This window comes from Macaca mulatta, chromosome 18 (genome assembly GCF_049350105.2).
Source record: "Macaca mulatta isolate MMU2019108-1 chromosome 18, T2T-MMU8v2.0, whole genome shotgun sequence".
Taxonomy (NCBI): domain Eukaryota; kingdom Metazoa; phylum Chordata; class Mammalia; order Primates; family Cercopithecidae; genus Macaca; species Macaca mulatta.
Window position 1 is genome coordinate 4,209,608 of NC_133423.1, and position 26,463 is coordinate 4,236,070.

The 26,463-nt window shown below is 47.2% G+C and overlaps 1 long non-coding RNA gene across 3 annotated transcripts; it reads left to right on the top strand.

The window, feature by feature from the left end:
- The first annotated feature begins 4,755 nt into the window (after positions 1–4,755).
- On the top strand, positions 4,756–26,252 carry LOC144336474 (uncharacterized). 3 transcript variants are annotated; one of them, XR_013408323.1, is made up of 6 exons: positions 4,756–9,030; positions 9,139–9,249; positions 11,552–11,632; positions 13,590–13,660; positions 13,769–20,791; positions 22,551–26,252. It is a non-coding gene; the product is annotated as an uncharacterized LOC144336474 (long non-coding RNA). The 3 variants fall into 3 exon arrangements; XR_013408321.1 differs by having other exon boundaries at positions 9,139–11,632; XR_013408322.1 differs by having other exon boundaries at positions 4,756–11,632.
- Positions 26,253–26,463: the final 211 nt, after the last annotated feature.

A 26,463-nucleotide genomic window follows, 5' to 3' on the forward strand; every position in this document is an offset into this window, starting at 1 on the left:
ACAATAAAAGCATCTATTTCAGCCTCTAAAATGACAGTTGTCTCTTCACTGCGTAGCCTGTATGTTGTGTCAGTGCACACCACAAATGAGATGTAATGAGCCAGTTTAAACTGCTGTGGACGCAATCACAATGGGATTTTTTTTCTTTTGGAACAAACATAGGTAGCTCGCCTGGGAATGAAAATACCCCTACGGATCCCTATCTCTGAAAGTAGACATATGACCAAGTTGTGTAAAAGCCGCTTTAGGATTTGTGAGGATTAATTTTATGTGTCAACTTGGCTAGGCTATTGTGTCAAACTTTTTGGTCAAATACCAGCTAGATGTCACCGTGAAGGTATTTTTTAGATGCGATTAACATTGAATTCAGTGGACTTGGAGAAAAGCACATTGTTCTCGGTCATGTGGGTGGGCCTCGCCCCATCAGTTGAAGGCCCTACCAGCGAAGACTAAGGGTGCTCAGAGATGAGGTCCCCTAGGGCCCTCAGAAACGGGATCCCCAAAGGCCCTCAGAGATGGGATCCCCAAAACTGCAACTTAGAAACCCTTCCTGAGTGTCTGGCCTGCTGCCCTGTGGAACCCTGACTCAAGATGGCCGCATCAACGCTGCCCTAGCTGGGGATGCTGGCCTGTCCTGCAGACTGCAGACCCACCAGGCCCCACAAATGGGTGCGTCAATGCCTTGCATCAGTCGCCCTCTTTCCGTGTCCCAAATACGCACGTGTCCCATATACACTGTGTCCCATATACGCACATGTCCAATACATGCACGTGTCCCATATATGCACGTGTTCCATATACACACATGTCCAATACATGCACGTGCCCCATATATGCACGTGTCCAATACATGCACGTGTCCCATATACACACGTCTCCCATATACACACGTGTCCCATACATGCATGTGTCCAATACATGCACGTGTCCCACATACACATGTGTCCCATATATGCACGTGTCCCATATACACGTGTCCAATACATGCAAGTGTCCCATATACACATGTGTCCCATATACACACGTGTCCCATATACGCACATCCCATACATGTACATGTCCCATATACACACATGTCCCATATACACACGTGTCCCATATACACATGTGTCCCATGCATGCATGTGTCCAATACATGCACGTGTCCCATATACACATGTGTCCCATATACGCACGTGTCCCATATATGCACGTGTCCCATATATGCACGTCCATACACGCACATGTCCCATATATGCAAATGTCCAATACACACACGTGTCCCATATACACACGTGTCCAATACACGCATGTGTCCCATATACGCACATATCCAATATATGCACGTGTCCTACGGGTTTGGTTTCTCAGGACAAGCCTGACTGATACGAATGTCACATGCTTAGAGCCTCTTAATTGACAATATTTATGTTAAAACAATTATTTTTCTGAGTAGCTTAAGAGGAAAAAATATAAAACTATAATATAAAATTATAAAAAAATAAAAATAAAAATATAAAATACATCTTGACGGTTACAACAAAACACTTCATATTGCCTAGTGTTTGTGAGATGGGTGTCTGTGTACCATTTTAAGAAAAACAGTTTGTAAAATAAAATATTTAGGGAAACCATAAATAACTAAACATTTTAAGCAACAACAAAAGAAATTCGCTTAAACCAGTGTGGATTCAGACATGTAAGTGGTCAAATAGGAACAGTTAACTTGTATAAAGAAATCCCCTCAGAAAAACAAAACTGTACAGTTCAGTAAAGAAACAAAACACTGTATCTGTTTGCTAAAAGTGATGATAAAACTTATAACTTCACTGAAAAACATTTGTTTGTGAACAAGTGGCATTTGTTGATCAGCCTCAGTCCACATCATAACTATGTTGTTATAGAATGACCAGAAAAGGGCCGGGCATTGTGGCTCACGTCTGTAATCCCAGCACTTTGGGAAGCCGAGGTGGGCAGATCACTCGAGGCCAGGAGTTCAAGGCCAGCCCTGGCCAACATGATGAAACCCCATCTCTACTAAAAATACAAAAATCAGCTGAGCGTGGTGGTGCACACCTGTAATCCCAGCTACACGGGAGGCTGAGGTAGGAGAATTGCTTGAACCTGGGAGGGCAGAGGTTGCAGTGAGCTGAGATCGTGCCACTGCACTCCAGCCTGGGTGACAGAGCAAGACTCCGTTGGAAGGAAGGAAGGAAGGAAGGAAGGAAGGAAGGAAGGAAGGAAGGAAGGGGAAGAAAGAAAGGAAGGAGAAGGGAAGGGAAGGAAGGGAAGGAAGGGAGAGAAAGAAAGAAAGAAAGAAAAGAAAGAGAGACAGAGAAAGAAAGAAAGAAAGAAAGAAAGAAAAGAAAAGAAAAGAAAAGAAGGAAAGAAGGAAAGAAAAGAAAGAAAACCAGAAAAGAAGAGGGCGGGCTTCAGAGCCCAGGCAGGAGCAGAGAGAATGCTGGTCATCTCAGCTGCCCTGCCTCAGAGTGGGGGGTGTCAAAGCAGGCCATCTCACGGCACAGGCAAATCCAAATAAGCATGACTGACGCTGATAGCCTTCGAGGCTAGATATAACCTTCCCCAAGAAGCCTCTCTATGGTGGGACAAGAAAAGCCTTTGCCCTGATTGTCTGGAGCTCAGACACCTACCAGGGAAACGCCTGCTCCTGGGGAAGCGACAGCCTGAGGGCTCCCATTGCAGAAACGAAGTTATTCCTTGTGACGTAGTAAAATGCACCTCTACTTTCCACATAATTAATTAACATCATGTCCGTTTCTGAGACTTCTCAGGTTGGACTTTAGAAGCAGAAATTTCTGCATAAGCTGATATAGAAAAAAGTAAAATAATACTTTTTATTTATATGGTGCATAAAGTTCACAAAGCCGTGTTCCCGACTCATTGTTATTTTGATTCTCACAGTAATCTCAGGTAATAGGAAAAGCAGGCATTTGTATCATCTTTGATGAGCAGAAAAATGAGGTTCTGAGAACTGAAACAGACTTGGGCTAGTGGGGACAGCGCTTCTTGGCAGAGCTGGGGGTGGGTCCCAGGTCTACTGACTCCTAATCCAGTGCTTTTTGGGTAACATCTTACAGTTGTCTTACGCAATGGTGAAATATGATGCAATGGGTGTTTTTATTTCTCTAGGAGTGGACTTTTGAAGTCAGACTGATACAAGAGAGGATGAGAAAGTGCACTCACTTTTCATAGGTGGAGAGGGACCAACCACATATTAAATAAACTCTGCTACTTCAGACATACAAAACATTTCTGTGGAATAACAGGTCCGACTCCCCTGCAGGAAACAAGGGCTGTGTTTGTGTCGGGAATGCTGGCTGCACCCACATGTAAGATCCCGGTTCTTCCCTGACCACAGCCTCCATGCCTTTGCCATTCCCAGCACACCCAGGTGCCCTGAGAACCACCCTTTTGTTCCAATCACGGCTGAGCGGGCCACGCTGCCTATGAGCCCAGTCACTACAGTGGGTCAGTGCTGATACGGGGTTTTCTGCCACTAGGGGGTTGTGAGTAGTTTGAGCCTTGTTCTTTCAGGCCCCTGGAAATCATCATTGTCAGAAAGCAAACCTGATTAGGGCTTAGCTGATGAAAAAAATTTGCTCTAAGAACATTGTAAAGAAATTTATTCGCGTAACTGAAAACCCTTCAAATACAAATAACGCACAGTAAAACATTATATGTGCATGAAGAGCGTCTGAGAAAGAGGAGGGTTACTGGGAATCAAAGACGAGTTTGTCAGCCCGATGTCACAGAGAGAGCTCTTGCGCTCTTGAGCGAGATGTTCTGGGTCTCGTGTTTTGCTTTCCTTAAGGGACAGAGCGTATCATTAGCTAGCAAAGAGATTTTGTAAGGAAGTTTGAGAACCTTGGAAGGTGCGGCGATTCCATGAAAACAGTACAACCCCACAGACAAACACCACGTCTGCCAAAAATAGAAGGACACTCTCAGAAAGCATTTAGAAAGTACACGAAGCTATCTCCCAACAAAGCGATTCGCCTGTCATTGGCCTGTGAAGTCAGATCCACTCTGTTATATCCACTTATTTCTTTGCAAGTTCCACTTCTCCTCCTCCTGGGGTCCTCTTTTGCCATTTGCACAAATACATACTTAGACGTGACCCATGTGTTAAAGGACATGCTCCAAGGCTGGCACCGGAGGGTCTCTCCACCCTCTCTCCGAATCTCACTTGCCAGCTTCAGAAAGTTTCTGTCTTTTCTGCCTTCTTCCCTTTGCTGGTTGTGGCTGCACCCACCTGGAGATGGGAGCTGCACACTGGATGCCAAGGCACCATCCCAGGGCACTACAGGGCTCCAAGGAGCCGGTCCTCACTGTAGGTGCCTTTCAGGGGGCATGGGGATACCCGGACGTGAGTCAGGAGGATGACCTTTGGCAGAGTGAATTTGATCTGAGTCAACATCCTGGGAGACTTCGGCAAATGGAAGAACCTCTCAATGGCTCCCACTACTCTGCAGATAAAGCAGTGTCACTCCCGATGGCAGAAATGCATCCAGGAACACCTGGGTGACACCTCAGATTTCTTAGGATGAGCTCTGATTACTCACAGGATAGAGTCTGTAACCATGGGTCCCCCACGCGTGTACTGGCGTCCTGGAGATGGTCATTCATCCACAACACCTCACAGGCGTCTACGACCACCCAAGATAATCCGTAAAGAACCAGTGTCTCTAATCCATCACTGAGTATTTAGGGTTTTGATGCCTTTATGTCAATGCAACTGTCATGTGGACTGAGCACCTGTTGTGTACTCTAGATAACAGATCCATATTGTACTAGATAACAGATCCATATCGTATGCCCATATTCACTAGCTGCTAGCGCCTTTGCCACCACCTTATTATGCAGGTATTGTTATTTCCGTTGAGTAGAAGAAAAGCTGTGATTCTTGATAAATTAATAATTTCCTTCTCACTACTAGTAAGACACACAGCTAGAGACTGGATGTAAGCCCAAATTCATGAACTCGTCTTGTAAATGCTTATTGGGAACCTGCTATGATTGTAAATGTAATGTTTATTTCATCACACCAAAGCGTTTCTACTCCAACTCCCTTCTTTGAAAGATGAGGAAATTGAAGGCCAGAAGAGAACTTTCTCAATTAACTAAGCTAGTAACTGGCAGAGACAACATTAGGTTCCAGGTAACTAATTCCAGTTCATTTCTAACTGTTTCTTTAATGAGCCTGTATATTCTAATGAGTGCATTTTCAAGGCATCCTTAACAATTTCTTTTATCTTAATAAATAATCTAAGAACTCCTCCAGATGCTATTAACACAAAAATTCCTGGATTGTGTCCAGCAAAGCAGAATATGAACGTCAATATTCCAGTGATCAGAGTGGACAAAACTAAGTAGGCAGTTCCATTTCCAGAACTTCTCTTAATGAAGTGTTTCTGTTCAGAGAAACAGAAATCCAGACATTACACCAGCAATATGGGGTGGGAGATGATCTATAGATACATGAATAATTCCTGCCCCTCAAGAGCTGGTTGAGTTGGAAAGAGTGATACCACGTGAAAATGAACATACAAGAAATAATTTGAAATCAATTTTCAAGTAAACTCAGCATCTTCTCAGGGGTTCCTTGACAGCAAAAAGAAGACTATGTGTTCTGAGGCACTCAGGTCCTTAGATAAAGGTCTATTTATTCTACACGTAAGAAAGGCAAGTGAAATTTTGGTTTTCGAACCCAGGATGTGAACTCGTATTTCCACTGACAACCTACTAGGTGACAAATAGTTCCCTGGCAGCAAGAAGACAGACAGTAGAACATTGATGATGGTGTAATGTGGTCCATCATGGAAGGCTCCCTGCAGGAAGCAATTCTTCAGCTCCATCTTCAGCATCATCTTTTGGAAAAAAAAGAAGTCAGATTTCATATCAGGGATGTCTCCGACTGAAGTCCAACAGGCTGTATCTTCTCTGTGCTTCTGTTTGCATTCTGCCTAAGCAGGTGTGCGTGAGGAGGGAGGAAGGACACACGAAGGAAGCAAGAGCAGGAAGAAATGAACAGGTTCTTGAACATGGATGAAAGGAAGAGTAAGCACAGCAGAATGTGACTGAGGAGGAAAGAATGCATGAAGATGAGATCTGCTCAAGGCTGGGTGCAGGAGCTCCCGCAGTGGTGGGGACAGTAATTCACCATCATTAGCTCCTGCTCAGGTCTAAGGTGACTTCTCAGGCTACTGTCACGTCGGTGGTGGTGGAGAGTCGTGTTTTTGCAAAACTAGATAGAGAGTGCCTTGTACATGCTAGGCATTCAAGGAGTGATTCACTGAACCTGTGTATCCTAGTTTCTAGGGACTCAACCTTTTTCCATAGTCCTGGGTTTTCTAAAAGCCCACACTCTCTTCCAAAGGTAAAAATCCTCATATGTGGCAGCTCATTAACAAAAACAAATAACCAGATAAGTAATTTAGTGAATGCAGTGAAGCATCCACATGTATTACAGACACAAGAATAAAATACTTTATCATTTTTGCAGAAGAGATACTCAATGTTAAACGAAAGAAAAAAAGAGTAAAAAAAAATGTGTCTCCATTGATCTTCTCTAATTTTTTTTTTTTTTTTTTTGAGATGGAGTCTTGCTCTGTCGCCCAGGCTGGAGTGCAGTGGCCAGATCTCAGCTCACTGCAAGCTCCGCCTCCCGGGTTTACACCATTCTCCTGCCTCAGCCTCCCGAGTAGCTGGGACTACAGGTGCCCGCTACCTCGCCTGGCTAGTTTTTTGTATTTTTTAGTAGAGACGGGGTTTCACCGTGTTAGCCAGGATGGTCTCGATCTCCTGACCTTGTGATCCGCCCGTCTCAGCCTCCCAAAGTGCTGGGATTACAGGCTTGAGCCACCGTGCCCAGTCGATCTTCTCTAATTGTTTGAGATTTTCAGAGAGGGGGCTGAAGACCGACGCCTTCTCCTTGTGAACGAAGATGTTTCTTATTAACAGGAGGAGCTGTGAATGGGTTGAGCAGGAGAGCCTCGGAGCAGGCTGAGGGCCGTTTTGCTACATTAGCTAGGGCTGCTGAGTCTGATCACCATCAGTGAAGGAGAGCGGGGGCTCCTGAATCCTGTGAGCCAGGGACTCCTGAGCACAGCCCGTGGATGGCAAAGCTCTGGATGGCCATGGACTGCGCTGGCTGCTGTTTGTCCCTCTGTTATTGCTGGGTCACAATCCCACAGACTGCCACCAAGCAGCCCTTCTGCCCATGGCCACCCCACCCCCCCAGAGGCCCAGGTGGGCACCTCCCAATTCATGAGCCAATGTAAATGCTCACACTGGCTGAGGAGGTGGACGAATGCCCTGTCAACACCCACAACCATGCTGACCACTGCACAAAAGGCCCTCAAGAGGAGTGGCCAGACCGGCAAGATATGTCCCTGAGCCCTGGCAGGCCACCAGTTCCACACCCAGCCACTGATCCAGCAGGAAGCTCCTGATGCCAGCACCTGAGTCCAGTCCCACAGGTCCAGCTGGTGCCTGCTCCGCCTGTCTCAGGTGTCCCACACCAGCAAGGCTCCCTCTGGGGCTGGGGCTGCTCAAGGGAGCCACTTAAATTGCCCCATCCTGTTGGCCGCTGACCACCACCTGCCCGCAGCACCTGCTTTCCCGTGAGCACCTGGTCCGTGTTTTCTGCTTCCCTCCTGCGTGCAGGAGCACAGGAGGCTGCATGCTCCTCAGCGGCGCTGGCCTGGTGAAGGACAGACAGACGCGGCCTTAGGAATCCACGGTTCTGCAATCACAGAGCCAGTCCTAGAGAAATCAGGTAAGTTGGTGAGGACTCCGGCTGCCCCAGCGCTAGCTGGCTGTGTCTTGGCCTTCAGCTGCTTGAGGATCTAAATGCAGCTCCCCCATGAAGACCTGTCCTTAGGAAGAAATCTCCTTTGAAAATTCCTCAGCAACTTGCAGGGAAATGCAATAACAGATGAAGAAAGGATCCAGTGTGAGCCATTTACACCTCAAACGAAGTAAGTCAAAGCATCACATCTTCCAGTAGTGTTTCCAATGGAAACCAGGTCCCGGAAATGCTTCAGTAGTGAGCAGGTTCCAGAGGTGTTTGGCCAACATGAGCAGGTTCTCCAGGCCTGATCCACCGGCTCCGCCCTAGACCACCACGCATCACTGTCTTATATGATGTTTGACTTCTGTGCGCAGGTCTTGCCTTCCCAGCTGGATTGGAAGTCCTTGAAAACAGGCCCTCTGCCCTATATCCCCTCCCTGACCCACCTTGCCTGGAACAGAGGCCTCGGACGTGGCAGAGCAATAGAAACCTGCTGCACGAAGAGCGATGCGCGAAGGAGGGAGAGCAAGGGAACCGTGGCGGCGGCGGCCTGCCCTGACGGAGAGGCAGCTATGCCAGGAGCCTTGTGCGCTCTCTGGTTATTCTCCGGGCGCAGCACAGGGAGCCTGGTGAGGAGGGAGGGCTTGGCAGGCTCCTGGGCTCGCCCTTGCCTGGCACCAAGGAGCCCGCTGTTATTTCTGTGTGTCCGAGGCACACGCTCCAGCACCACTAGGGTACATTGTAAACATTCCGGGGGCAGTTAGCACCTGGTCACCTGGTAGAAAACTAAAAAGGGCCTGAGCATTTCCTAAGCGGGGCCCCTGGGCCTGCCTGAGCGCCTCCTCTCTCCGCCTGGAGGGCGCATGGCCGGGAAGACCCGTCAGGAATCAGCGGCTTCCCCGCCTCACCCCTGTTTTAGAAGCAGGATGGAGGCTGGCGGGCGTTTCTCGGGCAGCACCCCTGTAGGTGGGGGGACCCCACCCTTCGTCCCCTCCAGCCCCCCGGTGTGGAGTCAGTCCCGGCGCCAGCACCCCCGGGCGCCCTCAAGCGGGGAAGCCTGCGGGCGGGGCGTCTCCCTCGGCCCCGGGGAGGCAGCACCGCGGAGTCGAACAGCAGCCGCTGTTGGTGCCCGAGTCAGAACCAGCGCGTGGCTCGCTAGGACCAGGGACTGAAGCCGCTCCCAAGCAGCTCAGCCCCACGACTGCTCAGCTGCGAGAAACCAGGGGGAAAGAAAGCAGGTTCGTTGGCCATTTTCCAGTTTTTCTTTTTTGCCCAAAGAAAAACACTAAAAACTTCCACCTTGTGGCACCTGCCCTGAGGTACGTGTTTATTTCTGTCATCTGCAGTGGTGCGGCCTGGATCCCCCGCCAGGGCACCAGGTGGAACCGCGGGGAAGGAGGAAGAGGAGGGGGAGGAGGAAGGGAAAGCCTGGAGCAGAGGCGGGGTCAGCCGCACAGGTAGAGTCTGGAGAAACACGTTATCTCAGGGGTAGAAAAACAACCCTCTTAAATCAGGGACTCCAGAGAACACACTCACTATTCGATTCCTGAAACCTGTCAGTTATGCATGAAGTTTCTGGAAAGAAAATCTTGGCCCCAAATCTAAGTGGACAGCCTTACAGCCAATTCCCCAGCCCCTGCCTCTTTAAAAGCCCCACTTCTGAGCTGATAAAGGCAGAAATCAACTCGTTTTAGTTACTTATGGCCCTTAAACCAAAGAAACAAAATGTCTGAGTGTCCTGAGTCTCTCTCAGTGTATCTGTGTGTAAAAGACATTTTGGTGGTCAGCAGTTTCAAACCACGGAGATGTGAGATTCATGTGTCAATGTCACCAACACAAAGCCAGATGAGCACGTGGCCGTGGACACTAAAGAACTCTCGCACAGAACAATGTATTTTCTGGGTCTCGAAGGAGACTAACTCCAACTTGGAGACACAGCAGCCGCTGCAATATCTCAGGACAAACACAAAAGTTCCATTTTAAAAAAAGAAAGATCTAGGAGGAGGACAAATTCTCCTGGAGTCATTCTCTTGCACCTCACCTTCCTGGCTTTTAGAAGGACATGGAAATGAAGTGATATTCCTGGTTTCTGAAAACCCAGGAACAAATAAAAGGCAAAAGTCACTACTTCTTTACTCTGAGAAGTTCAAGCTCCAAGGCCTTCACCTTGGAAAAGAATTACCTTTTTATTTTAATAAACAGCCCAATTCCATCAAGTTTCCCATGCCCTACCAACTTGTGCCAGAATCATTTTGGCCACTAAGCCAATAGCTGTCATAAAGGTGTAGGAGCTACATGTCTCTTTTATTTTCCTGTTTGTTTGTTTGCTGCTGTTATTTATAGGAGATGTATAGTATCTGCTATATCTGGATACTGACAGTTGCAACTATATAACTGGGTTTTCTTGTTTTTTGCAGGCAATAGCTCATTTCATTCTTTTATCTCTAATTACTAGTAAAGTATAGAAGTTATAATTTCTGTTGGACACAGTGATTCACACCTTTAATCCCAGCACTTTGGGAGGCCAAGCTGGGCGGATCACCTGAGGTCAGGAGTTCGAGGTGAAACCCCATCTCTACAAAAAATAAAAAAATTAGTTGGGCACGGTGGCACATGCCTGTAATCCCAGCTATTCAGGAGGCTGAGGCAGGAGAATCACTTGAACCCAGGAGGCGGAGGTTGCAATGAGCCGAGATCGTACCATTGCATTCCAGCCTGGGTGACAAGAGCGAAACTCCATCTCAAAAAAAAAAAAAAAAAAAAGAAGAAAAAAAAAATTCCTTCTCCTTAAAAAATATAATATTACAGATAAAGTTCCCTTGACTGCTGTCCAACATTGGTCCTCTCCCCCTTCCCCAGGGGGGTCCCACTAGCTACCCTTGTGGGCCTTGTCTATTTCCCCATACAATTCTGTGCACCTTGCTCCTTTGTGTTTGTGTGTACATGGGGTGCATTATCGTACTCTAAATGTAATTCTCCAACATTATTTTTTATTTTACTTTGGTAATGTTTCAAATTAATAAACTTTATTTTTTAGAGCAGTTTTAGGATCACAGCAAAATTGAGCAGAGGGCACAGAGATTATACACCCTCTCCCCAAGTATGCACAGCCTCCCCCACCATCAAATCCGCCACCAGAGAGTACATTTATTACAACCAATGAACGTCCACTGACCCATCGTGATCCCCCAAAGTCCATGGTTTACACTGGAGCTCACTCTGCATGTTATACATCCTATGAGTTTGGACAAATGCATAATGACATATATTCACTCTTACAGTATACAGAGTAGTTTCATTGTCCTAAAAATAACCCCTTCCCTCTAACCCCTGACAACCACTGATTTGTTTTTGCTGTCTTCACAGTTTTGCCTTTTCCAGAATGTCCTCTAGTTGGAATCACGCAGTGTGTAGTCTCTTCAGATTGACTCTTTTCACTTAGTAATATGCATTTAAGGTTCGCTCTGTGTCTTTTCATGACTTGGTTGCTCATTTCTTTTTAGTGTTAAATGATATTCCATTGTCTGGATGTACCAGTTTATCTCTTCACCTACTGAAATACATCTTGATTGCTTCCAAGTTTTGACAATTAAGAATAAAGCTGCTATAAACATCCAAGTGAAGGTTTTTATGTGGACACAAAAAGTTTCCAGCTCCGTTGGGTAAATCTCAAGGAACATATGGCGAGGGTAGGTTTTTGTTTGTAAGAAACTGCCAAACTGTCTTCCAAAGTGGCTGTACCATTTTGCATCCCACCAGCGATGCATGAGAGTTCCTGTTGCTCCACATCCTTGCCAGCATTTGCTGTTGTCAGTGGTCTGGATGCAGCCATTCTCATAGGTATGTCGTGGTGTCTCACTGTTGCTTTTATTTACATTTTCCTGAGGACATGTAATGTGGAGCTTATCTACCATCCTTCTATATATCTTCTTTGGCAGGGTGTTTGTTAAAGCCTTTTGCTCATTTTCCAGTATGTTTCTTGTTCTCCTGTTATTAACTTCAAGAGTTCTTTGTATATTTTGGATAACAGTCATTTATCAAGTGTGTTTTTTACAAATATTTTCTCCCAGTCTGTGGCCTGTCTTTTCATTCTTTTAGCATTGTCTTTCACAGAGCGGAAGTGTTTCATTTTAGAGAAGTTCAGCTTATCAATTATTTATTTTATGGATTGTGCCTCTGGTGTCTCTAAAACGTCCTCACCATACCCATGGTCATCTAGGTTCTCTTCTATGTTATCTTCTAGGAACTTTATAATTTTGCATTTTACATTTATGTATATGGCCTATTTTGAGTTAATCTTTGGGAAGGGTATAAGGTCTGTGTCTAGATTTACTTTTTGGCATGACAATGTCCGCTTGTTCCAGTACCATTTTATCTTAGCTCTATCGTATTGCTTTTGCTCCTTTGTCAAAGATCAGTTGAGTATTTTTATGTGGGTCTATTTCTGGGCTCTCTACTCTGTTCTATCTTTATTTTGCTAATACCACACACCTTGGTTACTATAGCATTAGTCTTCCAACTTTGTTCTTCTCCTTCAATACTGAATTGGTTATTTTGGGCCTCTTGTCTCTCCATATGCACTTTAGAATCAGTTGGCCAATATCCACAAAATAACTTTCTGGGATTTTGGTTGGGATTGCATTGAATCTTGGATCAAGTTGGGAAGAACTGATATCTTGACAATATTGAGTATTCCTATCCATGAGCATGGAATATCTCTCCATTTATTTAATTCTTTGATACCTTTCATCAGAGATTTATAGTTTCTGTCATATAGATTTCATTTTTGGGGTGCTAATGTAAATATTATTGTGTTTTTAATTTCAAATCTCACTTGTTCATTGCTGGTATATGGGAAAGCAATTTACTTTCATATATTAACCTTGTATCCTGCAACCTTGCTATAATCATTTATTAGTTCCAGGAATTTTTTTGTTGATTCTTTCAGATTTTCTACATAGATGATCATGTCATATGTGAAAAAGACAGTTTTATTTCTTCCCTCCCGATCTGTATGCCTTTTATTTCCTTTTCCTGTCTTAATGCGTTAACTAAGACTTACAATGTTGAAAAGCAGTGGTGAGAGGGGATATCTTTGCCTTGTTCCTGATATTAGCAGGAAAGCTTTGAGTTCCTCACCATTACGTGTGACGTTAGCTGTTAGGGTTTTTGTAAAGCAAGTTAAAGATGTTCCCCTTCATTCCTAGTTTGCTAGCAGTTATCATGAATGGGTGTTTGATTTTGTCAAATATTTTTCCGCAGCTATTGTTATGATCATGTGATTTTTCTTCTTTAGCCTGTCGATGTGATGGGTTACATGAATTGATTTTTGAAAGTTGATCCAGCCTTGCATACCTGGGGTAAATCCCACCTGTTCATGGTATATAATTCTTTTTATATTTTTTACACATTTTTATACATTTGATTCTTTTTATGTAATTTACAATATTTTGTTGAGGATTTTTGCATTTATATGTTCATGAGAGATACAGTTCTGTAGTTTTCTTTTTTTGTAATGAGCTGCCTCCTACAAAACAGCCCAACTAAAAAAGTATATTATTTCTATTTTCATTCTTTTAGAGAGCACTCAGAAGACACAAGCTATCTTTAAAAGCAAAATAAAACCAAAAAGTACCCTTTAGCTTATTGTTCAGAACTAGTTGCTTAAAATACATTTTCACATTCATAATAAAATCAGTTGAAGCCAAGTGCACATGATAATGCCTTATTAACAGCAATGTCTTACATCTGAAAAGTATTTCCTAATATCTCACTTCTCTCATTTTATTTTCACAAGTGTGCTGGTGTTATCATGATTCCATTTGCTGACCAGGAAACAGTGACTCAGCAATGACTGTCTTGCCCAAGGTAGAGTGAAGGCTGAACACAAATGTTTTAATTCCTGATCCAGTTCTTCCACCAGGAAGCCAAATTATCTTCTTTCTTTCTTCTTTCTCCTGCTTCTCTCAATCCCAGGTTTTTGGTCCTTTTTCACCGAAGGCCTCCCTACAGAAGCCTCAGCACAATCCAGCCCAGCAAAGGCCAGAGGCATTGCTTCAACCTGCTTTTATTTACTCCCTTCCACCCACCTGGCCAACTCAAATCCACTGGCTTGGGAATCAGGTCATATTCCCAGACATGTGACTCATAAACTGTTGTCGCTGGGATGCCTTAGCTGGGGCCACCAGGTTTCATGGTGCTCCAGCTATCCTGTCCAGGCCACTTCTGCACAGTGGCCTCAGGCATCTGGGTAGTGAGGAGTAACACACTCACTGTAGCTGCCTGTGGCAGATCTAAAATTAAGATCCAATATGATGTGCTCCCTTGACATCTGGTAAAACTGGGAGGGCTGGGCTGGGCGTGGTGGCTCACGCCTATAATCCCAGCACTTTGGGAGGCTCAGGCAGGCGGATCACGAGGTCAGGAGTTGGAGACCAGTCTGGCCAACTTGGTGAAACCGCGTCTCTACTAAAAATGCAAAAATTAGCTGGTCGTGGTGGCGAGTACCTGTAATCCCAGCTACTCGGGAGGCTGAGGCAGGAGAATCACTTGAAACTGGAAGACATAGGTTGCAGTTAGCTGAGATAGCGCCACTGCACTCCCGCCTGCACAAGAAGAGCGAAACTCTGTCTGGAAAAAAAAAAAAAAAAAAAAAGAAGGAAAGAAAAAAAACTGGGAGGGCCTCGAATGACCTAGACACAAGTTCCCATCCCCACCCACTCCTGTGGATAATGTCCCCTGACCGAACAGCCGTCCTTCCCGTGGGGACCAGGCACAGTTCATGCTAATCCTTGAGCGGGACCAGCCATGGAATTATTCAAACAGGGCAACACACCCCCATAGGAACCAGGGGCCACGCCCCCACCCTCGATACTACAAAGCTACCTCCCCCAGCCCTGCTGATTCACTCTGCTCCCACACACAACCCTGTGTGGCCCCGTGTGGCATGTGGCGTCTTCCTCCCTGGGCTGTGAGGAATAAACTGTTGTCCATTTCATCTGCTCAGTGTCAGTTGCTGTTTGTTGGGACATCCTTGTAGTCCCAGGAAGTGAATCCCTGCCTCCCCAACAGGGAAAGTAGGAAGTGATGGAAACGCCTCTCCACGGTCATCCCTTTGCTGGGATTCATCTTCCACCTTCATGGTTACAGCTCAGTTCTATAGCTTATCTTGTCAATTGCAGGCAAACACAGCCTGTGTTGGACCTGACTCTGCTCTGGGCCCCACACCCTTAGCAGGGCCCTGTGTATGCCTAGCCCTGGAGCTCCACCTGCCTTGGCAGCTCTAGCCTGCAGATGATGTTCTTGCAGTTCACATAAAAATGACTCTAACCCTCAAGTCCTCAGTAGTCAGCCGCTCTGAAGTTCCCGGTGACCACGCCCTGACTCCTGGGTCAGAGGCACTGATGGGACCAGCTTCTGGAGCTGCACTTGCTCACTCTCAGAAGCTTTTCTCTCCCATCTGCATCTCAGCCTCCGTTTCAACCTTAACAGCAGATTTCTGCCCTTGTGTGTCATTTCTCTATTCTGCAACCTAAATAGGTCCCTAGTTAACCTTGGAAAATGAAATATTTGAGTTTGTTTTTAAGCAAGGTCATTTTTATTTGTATTTATTTATTTATTTAAGATAAAGTCTTGCTTTGTCGCCCAGGCTGGAGTGCAGTGGCACAATCTTGGCTCACTGCAATCTCTACCTCCAGGGTTCAAGCCATTCTCCTGCCTCAGCCTCCCGAATAGCTGGGATTACAGGCACCCACCACCACGCCTGGCTAATTTTTGTATTTTTAGTAGAGACAGGGTTTCACCATGTTGGCCAGGCTGGTCTCGAACTGCTGACCTCAGGTGATCTGCCCATCTTGGCCTCCCAAAGTGCTGGGATTACAGGCATAAGCCACCGCACCTGGCCATGAAAGGTAATTTTTAGGTAATCCTGAACCTGAACGTATTAGTACCCACCCACCTCAATGCTATAAAAAAATTTGTAGGTTCACATTACTTCTGCTGAAATGCATGCCCCTGTATCCTTCCTATGTTTGACCATGGTATTTTTTATTGTGTCGCAGTAGAAATTTCACAATGCACTAAAGCTACTCTAACTCTTTGCCCCACACCTCCCTTCCCCCTCTTTCTCACCGCATGCAAGTATCTAAGCTATTATCAGGGAAACAGGCTACCCAAGGTTAACACCGAGGTGAACGCAGGATGGTTTTCTTTTTTCTTTTCTTTTTTGAGACAGAGTCTGGCTCTGTCGCCAGGTTGGAGTGCAGTGGTGTGCTCTTGGCCCACTGCAACCTCCGACTCCTGGGTTCAAGCGATTCTCCTGCCTCAGCCTCCCAAGTAGCTGGGACTATAGGCACGTGCCACCATGCCCAGCTAATTTTTGTGTTTTTAGTAGAGAGGGGGTTTCACCATGTTGGCCAGGATGGTCTCCATCTCCTGACCTCATGATCCACCCGCCTCCCAAAGTGCTGGGATTACAGGCGTGAGCCATCACGCCCCGCCGAATGCAGGATGATTACAGGCGTGAACCATCGTGCCCCGCCGAATGCAGGATGGTTTCACTACACTTTGTTGCCATCTGAGGCCTATGGTCTCCTTCATGCCTCCGCTTTTATGTATTATTTCTCACAATCTATCTCAATGCCCCAGGTGTTTATTTAGGAATCTTAATGTTTTCAGAAACTGCAGTGCTGTCATTTTACATTTATGCATAATTTGCCATATATGACAATTTTATGTTGTCATTTTCTCATTTCTTGATGGAACAACTGAGGAAATGCCAAATTGAAGCTGGGATAGAAATTCTGAGACTTTAGAGATCCCACTCTTTCCATCTGACCTTCCCAAGCCTAGATTTTCTTACCCTCCAGAGCTGACTCGCAGGCAGACGTCGTTCATCTTCAGCAGAAGAAATCTAGCCATAGCTCATTCTTGGGGATGTGATGGCTAATCCTGTCTAGATACTGACTCTTCCTGCAGGATACCAAAACTGAGACTTCCACAGCGTGTCCCACTTTCTTATCCAGATGTGACATCAGGTGAGGCCCTCAGAGGGGACTGAGTTTGACCTAAGACATGGCAGGAGAGGCTGGTGTTGATGTCCTCTCAGGATACATGTTCCCAGGAAAAGGCTATGTAAGGGAAAATCCACTTTAAACAAGAATAAAACTTTCATAGTAAATAATGAAAAAAAGGTCAGTTGGTGGTTCTACCTTGAAACCAAATAAAACCTAATTATACATTTATTTTAGTTTAAATAAAATGTAAGTTATAATTATGCAATAATCCTTAGATTCAACAAAGAAGGCTTTCAGTGTTACTGCTTTTCTGGAGTAATTTTTCCAACACGATTCTAAGCCAGGAGGATGACACACCCCCCAGCTTTCAGCACTCCCCCACAAAAGGTCACATCTGTAAAACTCTTGTATCGCTGTATCATTTTTCTCAAAGGCGTCTTTAACCGGAGCTGCACAGATGCACATCTCTCGATGCTGTTGTGCCACTTTCCATAGTGATTAACTGCTCTTTAATTGCTAATTGTAGTTAACTGTGTGCCAGTGACCGTGGGAAAGTCCTGAGCAATTCTCCAATGTCACTTTCATTGACTTCATGAAATCCCAAATTGCCTGTAAGCTTTGCTGTTGTGTTTGAAATGGACATATGCAGAGCCGTGGCCTCACCAAGGCTGCATCATCTCCACTGAACAGCCTGCAGGACGGGTACAAAGGCTCGTCCCTTCGCCTTTGTTCGGGGCCGCTTTGAAGGCCCCCCCAACTCCAGGTCCAGAACTCCCATGGAAAGGGCAGAGGCCTTGGCTGCAGCTGCTGGCCGGTTAGACTCCTCCCTCGGCTCCCTCTTCACTCAGTGCAGGCGTCCTCCCAAGAGTGAGACCTGTGACTCCCCAGCACACACACTGGTCTCAGTGTCCATTCTGGGGGGCAAACTGAACAGCTTCGATTTCCACCTGTTTTCATCTTGTTTAATTCCCACAGCCATTCTGGGTCATAGACAAAGGTGTTAGTCCTTTCATGTTCAGACTGAGGACGCCGGAGCCCACAGGTGGAGTAACTTGCGTGCCAGCTTTCACCAGCGCCCACATGACGGAGCCCAGACTCACACCGCATCTCACGACTTTCATCGTAATGCACAAAGCCAGAGATGAGGACGGGAAAACAGAGGGTGACGATGATGACACCAACGACAAACGGAATAAATCAGTTGTGCAGCTACGGGATTCTCCTCATGCAAACATTGCGAAGGGATTCACCAATGGCATTGAGGTCTGCTAACCTTGACACTCTGCACATGAGCCAGGAAAACTGCTCTCAGCCAACAAGTGAACATGACCTGTGGGTGTGTCTTTCCTTCTAATTCTTGCTAGATGTCGCCACCATGCCATGGCCCCCACAGTCTCTCTGACCTGGCTACAAGCCACGCTCATTGTAGGAGAGTTTCCCCCAGTGGCTGGAGGCCACCCCGTCATACCCACACTTTCCACCTCATTGGAGGGAGCAGATGTGGAAGCACAAGGAAAATATCAGAACGCAGCGTGGGAGGAGGCATGAAACTCAGAACCTCCCACATTTTATCATGAGCCCTGTGAGTCCAAATATATGTTACATTACAGGCTGGGCACAGTGGCTCATGCCTGCAATTCCGGCACTTTGGGAAGCTGAGGTGGGCAGATCATCTGAGGTCAGGAGTTCGAGGCCAGCCTGGCCAATGTGGTGAAATCCCGTCTTTACTAAAATTAGCCAGGCATGGTGGCGCATGCCTGTAATCCCAGCTACTCAGGAGGCTGAGGCAGGAGAATCGCTTGAACCCGGGAGGAGGATGTTGCAGTGAGTCAAAATCGCACCATTGCACTCCAGCCTGGGCAACAAGAGCAAAACTCCATCTCCAAACAAACAAACAAACAAACAAAAAACCCAAAATATATGTTATAAAAATCTAATAGTTTATTCCCCCAATAAGTTAAAAACAAAACAAAAAACACTAAGTGCTGTGTGGACCTTGAATCTCTCTTCCATTATCCTGTTCCTGCCTTGCCACCACCTCTAAAATGCTGTGTCATTTCTGAGTTTTGGATTTCCCCTTGCAAGATGAGTTGCAACAAGCCCCTGGTACAAACAGCTCTGGCACAAATCCGCAGGAAAGACTACAGCCGCAAGCCTACCATGAAGATGCCTCTGTTCAGAGAGTATGGGAGAGTCACACAGCTTTCCAGCCAAGGAAGGGCTGCAACCTCGGAGAGAACATTCTGGAATGTAGTTCGCTAGGGACAAACCATCTCCTTTCCATGCCTCCCGCTCCCCTCCTCATTTGAAAAAGACAGCCATGCACAGACAAATACTACTGCACTTTATCCTCTGCCAGCCAAGAAAGAAAAACGCTTCACCTGTTATCAGTTCCACAAGCTCCGATACTCTTGATATTTCAAATTCAAGCACGGTGCTTGGAGCCCATGCTAGGTGGAAATTCAGAATGCCCTGTGAACCTTATCCTGGGCTTCGGCCTCTGCAATGCAGTTCTTACCCTGTGGGCTGGCCACCAGTCCCCCAAGAGCTGCATTCAGCTGAGTGAGTGGGGACTCTTACAAGTCTTCCCCTTTTTCAAAGCTCCCAGCCCTAGGAAAGACAGCAGCCACCTTCCCTTCCACTGAGACCCCAGCCACCCCTCTGCACATCCTGGCTGGGTGGTAGACCCGCGTGTCTCATCTGCAGGGTGAGAGCTGTGAGAGCTGCTCAGGCAGGGGGACCCTTACAGCAAGGATGCTCCAGCCCGACACACTGTGGGGTGCATTGTGGGTTCATCCAGTGGGCTGTCACCATGGGTACTTCAAGAACTGCATCATGGGACCCTTTTAGCTCTGAGGTGGAACTGAGGGCAGGACGGCAGTGTGGGTTTTTTGTTTTTTGTTTTTTTTTTTTTTTGAGACGGAGTCTCTCTCTGTCGTCCACGTTGGAGTGCAGTGGTGCGATCTCAGTTCACTGCAAGTTCCGCCTCCCGGGTTCATGCCATTCTCCTGCCTCAGCTTCCCAAGTAGCTGGGACTACAGGCGCTCACCACCACACCCGGCTAATTTTTTCTATTTTTAGTAGAGACGGGGTTTCACCGTGTTAGCCAGGATGATCTCGATCTCCTGACTTCGTGATCCGCCCACCTCAGCCTCCCAAAGTGCTGTGATTACAGGCGTGAGCCACCGCGCCCGGCCTGCGGTGTGGTTTTAGAGTCATAACAATATCCACCTTCACGCATCGCTGCCCCGATCCAAGGACCATAGGCCAAACTGTGGGGTGTCTGCAGGGGGTGTGTTCCTGTCCATTCACCACCTGAGTGGCCACTGCCCCATGTTCTGGAGCCCCTCCCAGGTGAGCCAGGCTCAGAGCATACCTTGGCAGTCATTACGGGCTGGATGATTTCCCCAGTACCTCTGCGTGTGGCCTTCTGTGGAAATAGCATCTTTGCAGATGATGAAGTTAACATGCGGTCATTAGGGTGGGCCCTAATCCAACATGACTGTGTCCTTACGGAAAGGGAAATTGTGGCCATGGGGACAGACATGCGCATAGGAAGAAGGCCCTATGAAGATGAAGGCAGGGACCAGGGGACGCTTCCTCACACAAAGGAATGCCCAAGAGTGCCAGCAGCCACCACAAACTAGGAGAGGCACCTAGAAAGATTCTCCCGCCCTGCCCTTGGGAGGAACCCACCCTCGGTCCTTGATCTTGGACCTCTCCTCCCTACACCTGTGGGGGAATAAATTCCTCTTGTTTAGGACTCGCACTCTGTGATGCTCTGTTGTGGCAGAGTCTTGGGAAACTAATGCAGAAGAGGAAACTGACTTTCCACCTCTCTCTGCACACGGGCAACCTGAGTCGATTGCTGGGCCCTCGGTGGCAAGTGCTGTCCTGTCCACCTCCAGTGAGTACTGCCCAGGGCCACATCCCAAGATGGGCCACAGAAGAGCCACTAGCTGTCTCTCCACCTGCCAGCCAAAAGGTAAGGAGGGGAGGGGAGGGTCAGAGAATGCACCACACCCTGAGAGAGAGAGAGAGAGAGAGAGAGAGAGAGAGAGAGAGAGACGGAGACAGAGAGAGAGACAGAGAGAGAGAGAGACAGAGACAGAGAGAGGGAGAGAGAGACAGAGAAAGAGACAGAGACAGTGAGAGAGAGACAGAGAGGGAGAGAGAGAGACAAAGAGAGACAGAGAGGCAGGGGAATGGGGGAGAGAGATAGAGAGAGGGAGAAAGAGACAGAAACAAAGACAACGAGAAACAGAAAGAGAAAGAGTGAGAGGCATAGAGAGACAGAGACAGAGCGAAACAGAGACAAAGAGACAGAGAGAAAGAGAGAGAGACAAGTAGGGGAAGGGAGAAGGGGGGCTCCTCCTGGTCCCCGTGGCCAATGTGAAGCCCAGAGGGAAGCAGGGAGCCCTCCTGGGCAGCTTCTCAGGAAATAAGGGGAGAGGACACTCTCTTTCAACAGAGGGACCAGTCTTTAGGAGACAAGCTCTCCCCATGGGATGCCACCTCTCACCTCCACCCTGCGTCTTAGGAACGTGGCTTTGGTGCAGGGCCTCCCTCTTCAGACCCAGCAGAAGTGAGACTGCACGCACACCAGTCTGAGGGGCACAGTTAAGTCCCAGTTGACCGAAGTCCCAACCCACACTTACACTTTCTCAGACCAGTGGCCACCTCCTCCGAAGTCCCCCAGAGAAAGAAACCCCTGCTTTCTTTGCTGGCCTTTAGGAACCCCCAGCACGCTCCCTGTCCTCTAGAGAGGTGGGATCCAAGGAAAGTGCGAGTCCAGACACAGCGCCACATCAGAAAGTCCAGTCACGGCAGGGCGTGGTGGCTCACGCCTGTAATCCCAGCACTTTGGTAGGGCGAGGTGGGTGGATCACCAGGTCAAGACATTGATGCGATCCTGGCCAACATGGTGAAACCCCGTCTCTACTAAAAATACAAAAAAATCAGCCAGGTGTGGTAGCACATGCCTGTGGTCCCAGCTACTTGGGAGACTGAGGCAGGAGAATCGCTTGAACCCGGGAGGTGGAGCTTGCAGTAAGCCGAGATCGTGCCACTGCACTCCAGCCTGGGTGACAGAGTGAGACTCCATCTCAAAAAGGAAGGAAGGAAGGAAGGAAGGAAGGAAGGAAGGAAGGAAGGAAGGAAGGGAGGGAGGGAGGGAGGGAGGGAGGGCGGGCGGGCGGGAGGGAAGGGAAGGAAGGGAAGGAAAGAAGGAAGGAAGGAAGGAAGGAAGGGAAAGAAAGAAAGAAAGAAAGAAAAACAAAATTATTTGTCTCCCTACTATTCCTAACTAGAATTGCTCCCTGAATTCCACAGTGTCCAAGCCTAGGAGGCACGTTCCTGTAATGTTCCTGTGGCAATCGATACACAAGTCCTTCTCTGGGCCTGGCCCTTTATTCAGGGTTTGGAATGGATTTTTGTATAAGATCCAGTCTGATTGCATGGTGCAAGCCACCATCTGGAACAGCGGAAGATGATCAAATTGCATTGCGAAATATAAAACACGAAACTTTTTTCTGTGTCAAAAATACTTGTAAATAATGGAACGAATCTGATAGCATGTTGAGAAAAACTTTACTACCCACAAAAGCTGGGAAGAAAAAGTCACGTTAGAGTTTCTTCCTTCCTTTTGCCTGAGTTGCATTTTTTCCAGTTTTAGAACATCATTACCTTTGCAAACAAGGATTTTGCTAGAAAAGCATTCTCACATATATTTTCCTTTTTTGTAGGTACTGATGTCACCTTGAGCCAAAGGAAAACAAGGAGCCATAAATCAGTGTATGAATGAGCAAAGGAATACAATGGCACAGAATATTCATTGTCATTCCGTCTTCCTCAGGTGCAAGCAATCATAGGATGGTTGAGACTTTATAGTCTTCTGACAGCTCTACCCACACGAGTGCCACACGCACATGTGAAACAGCTATCATCAAAACTGCGCTAGCAGCTAAGGAGTAAAAGGAAATCTTAACCAAAGCCGTGACATCCCCCAAAGGATATATTTCACCAACGTGATGGAACTGCTGGAACCTAGGCGGCGAGATGCAAATGACCCGAGCAAAGCCGCCTCCTCACTGGCCAGACCTCTTCTCCTCCCACACTCTGAAATCTGAGACCCGTCCATAAATATCCTCAAGTCAAACTCTAAGTACAAAAACATCTAAGAAATGTTGCCTGCACAAAAGCATTTTTCCTCCAAGAAAGGGAATTTCTGACAAAGTCTGGGAAGACAAAGGGACAATTTGGAACAGGCACAAACTGATTATAAACATGCTTTCTTTAATTAAATGATAAAATGTTAAATAAATCTTCTTTAGCACAAAAATACTGAAAGTCGGTACTCAGCAAACCAAATGAATCAGCAATTTTTTTTTTCAAACCTTCGAGATTAGTGAAATTGACTTATCACTCTGGCTAACATATCTTAGGCTTCCTAATATGTTAAAAAGCTTTGGAAAATTTGGAAGGCAATATTCTAGCTCTCAGGAGGCCAACACCTCCTGACACCTAACATCTAGCTTTGAGAGGCAAGACAAGGAGCCCACAGAGACGTGAGCTCTGCACAAGACCAGACGCCCTGGAGATCCTGTTAGGAGGTTGCACGCAGATGATCTCGATCACTAACCCCCAGCAGGAATCTTGCCAAATCGGTATGAATATGTCCATTTTGCAGACGCAGAAATGGAAGGTGAAGAGGCCAAGGGATATGCCCAAGGTAACAGAGCTAGGAAGCAGCTGAGATGGAATTCTAACCGAAGTCTCTTTAACATCAACTGCGTCCACCATTATAGTCTGTGAACCATTCAGTAACGCCATATAAATGGCAAATTGCTTTTTCATTATTCAAGAAATGAATTGACATTATTGTTACTACCTTTAAGAAAGAATTAAGGACAATAGCCATGAATTCTGACTACACATATTGAAGGATAAGCGCCCAATATGTAAATGAGAGAAGTTGAGGGACCTCATGTCCTAGACATGGACCACTATTGTTTTATTAGAGAATTCACCGATGTGATGTCATTCAGAGCATTTTGCTGGCACATTTTAGCACTGATCATTGTACAAATCATTTCAAATTGCATATAGCCGATATGAGTCACTTTCTTAGTTTGCAAGAGGGAACTCAGGTTTAGACAAGCCAGATGATTCACCTAAGATCATGCCATTGAAATTCTGAACCCAGATCACCTTACTTGAAATTCCACGATTAAAAAAAAGTTAAACCTGGAGAAGGCTACTTCCAGTCTTCTCAGTGACACCTGTTCTAAAGTCTATTCAGAAATTCACATTTTCTAAAGACTTTTGGAAAGTCATCTGGAGAAAATTGTCATTGGATTCTGTAGCCTCTAAAAGTATTATTTTTATGTAGCCATTAATCCTCTAGAAGGGAAATCTTTGGTCCTACTGATAGATTGAAGGTGCAAAGGGCCTAATGAGAGGCACCGCCACAGAAAGCTGGGTCCTCACAGCCGGACAGCTCTTGCCTCTGTTGTGTTCTGCCATTTCTGTCATCCCAGAACCAGTTCCTCACTCACATGTAAGGAAAACCAGTCTTTTATTACAAACACAGGGGATCCAGACAAAGATGACTCAGCTGCCTTCAAAACACTGACATGACTCATGCTAGTTTGATCAGCATTTAATGGTTTTCTTTTTTTTTTTGATGGAGTCTCGCTCTGTTGCCAGGTTGGAGTGCAGTGATCTTGGCTCACTGCAAGCTCCTCCTCCCGGGTTCAAGTGATTCTCCTGCCTCAGCCTCCCGAGTAGTTGGGACCACAGACGTGCGCCACCACGGTCAGCTAATTTTTGTATTTTTAGTAGAGACGGGGTTTCACCATGTTGGCCAGGATGGTTTTGATCTCTTGACCTCGTGATCCACCCACCTCCACCTCCCAAAGTGCTGGGATTACAGGTGTGAGCCCCCACACCCGGCCGCATTTACTGGTTTTGAGTGCAGCTCCTGCGTCAGTGGGCATGGTCCCCGCCACCCCATGGACAGGTACCTTTGGGACTCTGGTGTCAGCGGCAGGAGCGCACCTGTCCTGTCTCAGGACGGCCCTGCCCATCTCACCCAGAGTGAGAGATGCTGAACTGGACACCACACAGACGTAGCAGCCACTGGGAGCTGAGCCGCCCCAGGGACCTCAGGAGGCAGAGAGGCGTCCACACAGCATGGACACCGGCGACTGGCATGTCTGCGGGGGAACAGTGGCCTCGCGGAGCATGGGCAGGGCAGACCAAAACCAGGTCTGTTGCAGAATGAACCCACCCCACTGAGGAAGTGGCTGGCTCTGGGGCAGAACAGATGCTGACCCCACGGTGTCCTGATAGAAGCACCATATTCCAGACTTGTCCATCCAGAAACTTGAGTTTGGCTCTGTTGTGGTGGTGATTAGACCATCAGAGCCCACCCCAGCTTACCCAAGCCAGAACTCACTAATCTGTTGACCAGGATTACACAACACTCAGCACATGTATGGAGCATACGCCGTGCATCTAGTGAACAAAACGGACAAAGCTCCGGGTTCCCGTGGAGCAGATTGTCCCCCAGGAGAACGTGCTGGGTTTTGATGAGATGTCTCCTCTCTATGATTCTTACATTTACCCTCTTCCCTGTGAGGTATCTGGGACGTTGAAATTCATAATCAGCTGCGTGTTGCTCCACACATTCAGAGAAAAGAGCATCATTTATTCAGCAAGGACGTTTCTCCAGGCCTTGCCCAGGGAGAGTCCCTTCCCACGGACTGCACGCTCAGGCCCACGCCCTTTCTCCTGTCTGGTCGCACAGCAGCCAAGCCCTCGGGTGGCCGGGATCGCCCAGCTCGTGCTTGTGCGTCCCGGGTGTCCTCAGCAGGAGCGGCCTGGGGTCATCACTACAGACCCATCACAGCAACCTGCAAACTCACCCACAGTCAGCAAAGCGTTCTCCACGCCCTGCTCGGAAGAGGGTCACAGGTCTCAGAAGTGGCCAAAGCTTCTTCCCTGCATCTGAGACATTTATGCAAGGCCAGTATGGTGCAGGAGGGCTGGAGCTGGGTCCCAGAGGCTGGAGGACGATGGAGAGGACGGGGCACCACAGTCCCTGCTGAGGGGATGGGCGGGGCACCTGGGGATACCTTCTTTTCTCTTCAGGACTAGCACTTGGATGACAAGCCTGAGAGGCTCCTCCGAGGGCCGGGGTTCCGACGCTTTCTCTTTCAATCCTCAAGGCCTCCAGTTGTCCCTGGGAGAGGAAAGCTCCAGAATTTTTCACACAGTTCTTCTCACAGGTTAGGATGCTAAGAAAAAGGTTAAGAAACTGGATATTGAAGAGAACGATCGTCCCTTGTTAAAAATATATATTTCTTTTTGGGAGGAAACACTAATGCTGCTGTCTGGAGTGTCACCTCCCGTCCTTGAGAAAATAAAAATCAACAAAACAAAAATGCCCTGTGGCCAACAGAATGGACAGGATGAATCCTGGGTCCGTGTAGGGAGAGCCGGCAATGTGGCTGCGGAGAGAGAGAAGGCCCCGTGGGGGCCTCCTCATCCTCCCTAGTACCCAGGAGTGAGGCTACGGCAACCAGCCCAGTACCTGCGGTTACAGAAACGCTGAGTTACACACAAGCAAAATGCGACTTGGTGACACACAGTTTA